Here is a 6000-nt window from a genome sequence, read left to right as displayed (position 1 = left end):
AGGCAAAGTTTTGAAAATCTGCGTGCCGAGCCGCTCTTAAAATACATTGAGCTCTATGGGAGGAAAACCCTCCCAAGTGTCAAACAAAAATTCATAACTCAAGAACGGTATTATCAAACGGTCTGAAACTTACAAGTTTGAGAAAGGAGACATTTCTCTACCATTTAAAATTTAAATGAAGTCTGTAGGTGAAAGTATAAGGAAGTTATGGTGAAATGTTCGGCAGAAAATTGAAAAAGAAAAAAAATAATTTCAATGGGTTCCTATGGGAGCGTACCCACCCTCCGAACAAATGCTTATAGCTCGGAAAGTTTTCCCCACATCACTTAACCGTATATACCGTTGCGACAAGGAGAGTCTGGGGATCGATATGGTATAAAAAATTTGCAGATTAAGTGAGAATTGAGCATGTTATGACGAGTTAAAAACAGGAGAAAATTTTAGAAACCGCACTCTGAGCTGCTCCAAAAATACATTGAACCCTATGGGAGCCGAAACCGTCCCTAGTGCCGAACAAAAATTCATAACTCAAAAACCGTATTTTCAATAATGTTCAAATTTAGAGGTCTTAGAAAGGACAAGTTTCTCTACCATTTAAAATTTAAATGAAGTTTCTAGGTGAAACTATAAGGAAGTTATGGCGATTTGTTCGGCTGAAAAGTGAAAAAACGGCTTTTTGCCACTGAAACTACAGTGGATGACATCACCCCCACTCTAAGAGCCTCCCATTGAAATGAATGGAGGGATTTTGAAGGAGGAAAAGAAAGGGAAGGATGAGTGCAAAAATTCCGAAAACGGAAGTGATGGGAGCCGGTACGCCCGGGTCCGACCGTCTGAAATCCCGTGTCCGTAGCTTGAAAAATGACCGAGTTAGAGCACTTTGAAAATTAATTCCATAGAAATGACTGGGGAAAAACGGAGCGATAAACGAGTGTAGCGGACGAACGAGTGCGGGTATCGGAAAGCTGTATACAAGCCCACATCGTCGCTATAGGACGCACGATTTCCAGGTGGAACGGAGTCGATAGCTCGAAAGCTGCGGGACTAGTTAGGCGGACAAGGAAATCCGGAATAATAAGAATAATAAAAAAAAAAATAATAATATGACTTTCGGATAACAATATATTGCGCGCTGCTGCTTAAAGCAGCAGGCGCAACATAACTAGAGGTCTGCATTTCCAGGAGGAAACGCGAGATGTTGCGCCGCCTAAACCCCTGCCCCCCGATCCGCGTCTTTCTCGCTTAAAGCGAGGCCCTCGATACGGTAAACCCGCGTGGGTCACTAGGCGACGCTTATGGTGAAGGAGTTTACTGCTAAGCTGTCGGTAGTGGGATGTTAAGAGAGCACTCTCCCACAGCAGTTTACATTGGACTCTATGGAGCTCTGTAGGCCGTGAATGGAAAACGGGGTCAAAGGTCATGAAGCGGGTGGGCTATCGGCCCATAATTTCCCGTGGCGGGACCGTGGACGCTCGGGTCTGCCCGTTTGAATTCTGGTGTCTCTAGCTCGAAAACTGAGCGTGTGACAGCAGTTTGAAAGTTTGACAAAAGTTTATGGACATTTTTCCATTCATTCCTATGGGAGAAAACACGAAACTTCAAATGCTTACTGTGCGAAAACTATGCAACTTTTCCAAAAGCTGTATACAAGCCCGCATCCCACAGGGAAGCTGTACGAATGAAACTTTGAACGGAGTCGATATCTCGAAAACTGTGGGCGGAGTTAACTGGACAAGAATGAACGATCCTCAGAATGAAGGGCAGCAAACGTAACACTAGAGGTCTGCATTTCCAGGAGGAAACGCGAGATGTTGCGCCGCCGAAACCCCCGTCCCCCGATCCGCGTCTTTCCCGCTTAAAGCGAGGTCCTCGATACGGTAAACCCGCGTGGGTCACTAGGCGACGCTTATGGTGAAGGAGTTTACTGCTAAGCTGTCGGTAGTGGGATGTTAAGAGAGCACTCTCCCACAGCAGTTTACATTGGACTCTATGGACCTCTGTAGGCCGTGAATGGAAAACGGGGTCAAAGGTCATGAAGCGGGCGGGGTATCGGCCTATAATTTCACGTGGTGGGAACGTGGACTCTCGGGTCTGCCCGTTTGAGTTCTGGTGTCTCTAGCTCGAAAACTGACCGTGTGACAGCAGTTTGAAAGTTTGACAAAAGTTTATGGACATTTTTCCATTCATTCCTATGGGAGAAAAGATGAAACTTCAAATGCTTACTGTGCAAAAACTATGCAACTTTTCCAAAAGCTGTATACAAGCCCGCATCCCACAGGGCAGCTCTACGAAACAAACTTTGAACGGAGTCGATATCTCGAAAACTGTGGGCGGAGTTAACCGGACAAGAAGGAACGATCCTCAGAATGAAGGGCAGCAAACGTAACACTAGAGGTCTGCATTTCCAGGAGGAAACGCGAGATGTTGCGCCGCCTAAACCCCCGCCCCCCGATCCGCGTCTTTCCCGCTTAAAGCGAGGTCCTCGATACGGTAAACCCGCGTGGGTCACTAGGCGACGCTTATGGTGAAGGAGTTTACTGCTAAGCTGTCGGTAGTGGGATGTTAAGGGAGCACTCTCCCACAGCAGTTTACATTGGACTCTATGGAGCTCTGTAGGCCGTGAATGGAAAACGGGGTCAAAGGTCATGAAGCGGGTGGGCTATCGGCCCATAATTTCACGTGGGGGGACCGTGGACTCTCGGGTCTGCCCGTTTGAGTTCTGGTGTCTCTAGCTCGAAAACTGAGCGTGTGACAGCAGTTTGAAAGTTTGACAAAAGTTTATGGACATTATTCCATTCATTCCTATGGGAGAAAAGATGAAACTTCAAATGCTTACTGTGCGAAAACTATGTAACTTTTCCAAAAGCTGTATACAAGCCCGCATCCCACAGGGAAGCTCTACGAAACAAACTTTGAACGGAGTCGATATCTCGAAAACTGTGGGCGGAGTTAACCGGACAAGAATGAACGATCCTCAGAATGAAGGGCAGCAAACGTAACACTAGAGGTCTGCATTTCCAGGAGGAAACGCGAGATGTTGCGCCGCCTAAACCCCCGTCCCCCGATCCGCGTCTTTTCCGCTTAAAGCGAGGTCCTCGGTACGGAAACCCTCGTGGGTCACTAGGCCACGCTATGGTGAAGGAGTTGACTGCTAAGCTGTTGGTAGTGGGATGTTAAGAGAGCAGTCTCCCACAGCAGTTTACATTGGACTCTATGGAGCTCAGTAGGCCGTGAAAGGAAAACGGGGTCAAAGGTCATGAAGCAGGTGGGCTATCGGCCCATAAGTTTACGTGGTGGGACCGTGGACCCTCGGGTCTGCCCGTTTGAGTTCTGGTGTCTCTAGCTCGAAAACTGAGCGTGTGACAGCAGTTTGAAAGTTTGACAAAAGTTTATGGACATTTTTCCATTCATTCCTATGGGAGTAAAGATGAAACTTTAAATGCTTACTGTGCGAAAACTATGCAACTTTTCCAAAAGCTGTATACAAGCCCGCATCCCATAGGGCAGCTCTACGAGACAAACTTTGAACGGAGTCGATATCTCGAAAACTGTGGGCGGAGTTAACCGGACAAGAATGAACGATCCTCAGAATGAAGGGCAGCAAACGTAACACTAGAGGTCTGCATTTCCAGGAGGAAACGCGAGATGTTGCGCCGCCTAAACCCCCGTCCCCCGATCCGCGTCTTTCCCGCTTAAAGCGAGGTCCTCGATACGGTAAACCCGCGTGGGTCACTAGGCGACGCTTATGGTGAAGGAGTTTACTGCTAAGCTGTTGGTAGTGGGATGTTAAGAGAGCACTCTCCCACAGCAGTTTACATTGGACTCTATGGAGCTCAGTAGGCCGTGAATGGAAAACGGGGTCAAAGGTCATGAAGCGGGTGGGCTATCGGCCTATAGTTTCACGTGGTGGGACCGTGGACTCTCGGGTCTGCCCGTTTGAGTTCTGGTGTCTCTAGCTCGAAAGCTGACCGTGTGACAGCAGTTTGAAAGTTTGACAAAAGTTTATGGACAATTTTCCATTCATTCCTATGGGAGTAAAGATGAAACTTCAAATGCTTACTGTGCAAAAACTATGCAACTTTTCCAAAAGCTGTATACAAGCCCGCATCCCACAGGTAAGCTCTACGAAACAAACTTTGAACGGAGTCGATATCTCGAAAACTGTGGGCGGAGTTAACCGGACAAGAATGAACGATCCTCAGAATTAAGGGCAGCAAACGTAACACTAGAGGTCTGCATTTCCAGGAGGAAACGCGAGATGTTGCGCCGCCTAAACCCCCGTCCCCCGATCCGCGTCTTTCCCGCTTAAAGCGAGGCCCTCGATACGGTAAACCCGCGTGGGTCACTAGGCGACGCTTATGGTGAAGGAGTTTACTGCTAAGCTGTCGGTAGTGGCATGTTAAGAGAGCACTCTCCCACAGCAGTTTACATTGGACTCTATGGAGCTGTGTAGGCCGTGAAAGGAAAACGGGGTCAAAGGTCATGAAGCGGGTGGGCTATCGGCCTATAGTTTCACGTGGTGGGACCGTGGACCCTCGGGTCTGCCCGTTTGAGTTCTGGTGTCTCTAGCTCGAAAACTGACCGTGTGACAGCAGTTTAAAAGTTTGACAAAAGTTTATGGACATTTTTCCATTCATTCCTATGGGAGTAAGGATGAAACTTCAAATGCTTACTGTGCGAAAACTATGCAACTTTTCCAAAAGCTGTATACAAGCCCGCATCCCACAGGGAAGCTCTACGAAACAAACTTTGAACGGAGTCGATATCTCGAAAACTGTGGGCGGAGTTAACCGGACAAGAACGAACGATCCTCAGAATGAAGGGCAGCAAACGTAACACTAGAGGTCTGCATTTCCAGGAGGAAACGCGAGATGTTGCGCCGCCTAAACCCCCGCCCCCCGATCCGCGTCTTTACCGCTTAAAGCGAGGTCCTCGATACGGTAAACCCGCGTGGGTCACTAGGCGACGCTTATGGTGAAGGAGTTTACTGCTAAGCTGTTGGTAGTGGGATGTTAAGAGAGCATTCTCCCACAGCAGTTTACATTGGACTCTATGGAGCTCTGTAGGCCGTGAATGGAAAACGATACATTTTGAATTCCACCTTTAAAAACAATTCCACCTTAAGAAACCCAGAATTGTATTGAAATGTCCACATCACAGGCCAAAAGAGTCTTAAAAGCAAAAAAAGATGGCCAATACATTTTAAATACCACCTTAATAAAAATTCCACCTTAAGAAACCCACAGTTGTATTGACACGTCCGCCTTTAAAAATGACCACTTTAAATAAAGCTTAAAATGTCGAAAAGACAGCCAGTATATTGTGAATGAGGTATTCTTTAAAAATTCCACCTTAAGAAACCCTGGATAATTAAGACGTCCCCCTTAAAAATGACCTTTAAAGTGTTACAGACTGCCTGTGTATTTCTGTGGCCCTCACAGCTCTTCCCCTCAGTCTCTGACTCTGCCCCTCCCCCTCCCCCCTCTCTGTCTCTCACACGCACGCTCACAGAACACAACTGACAGACTCATGATTCAATGAATTTCGACCGGTGGGGCACCCTCCAAAAAACCTCAAATATCTCCAAAACTTTTCCAGGTCCAAAAATGAACGAAGCATACCGTAGCGACAAGGAGAGTCTGGTGCTCGAGATGGTGTAAAAATTTTTGCACTTTGAGCGAGATTTGATGGTGTAATTACGAGTTAAAAACAGGCAAAGTTTTGAAAATCTGCGTGCCGAGCCGCTCTTAAAATACATTGAGCTCTATGGGAGGAAAACCCTCCCAAGTGTCAAACAAAAATTCATAACTCAAGAACGGTATTATCAAACGGTCTGAAACTTACAAGTTTGAGAAAGGGGACACTTCTCTACCATTTAAAATTTAAATGAAGTCTGTAGGTGAAAGTATAAGGAAGTTATGGTGAAATGTTCGGCAGAAAATTGAAAAAGAAACAAAATAATTTCAATGGGTTCCTATGGGAGCGTACCCACCCTCCGAA

The sequence above is a fragment of the Hoplias malabaricus genome, chromosome 3 (assembly GCF_029633855.1).
Source record: "Hoplias malabaricus isolate fHopMal1 chromosome 3, fHopMal1.hap1, whole genome shotgun sequence".
In the NCBI taxonomy this organism is placed as follows: domain Eukaryota; kingdom Metazoa; phylum Chordata; class Actinopteri; order Characiformes; family Erythrinidae; genus Hoplias; species Hoplias malabaricus.
This window is presented reverse-complemented; position numbering follows the sequence as displayed.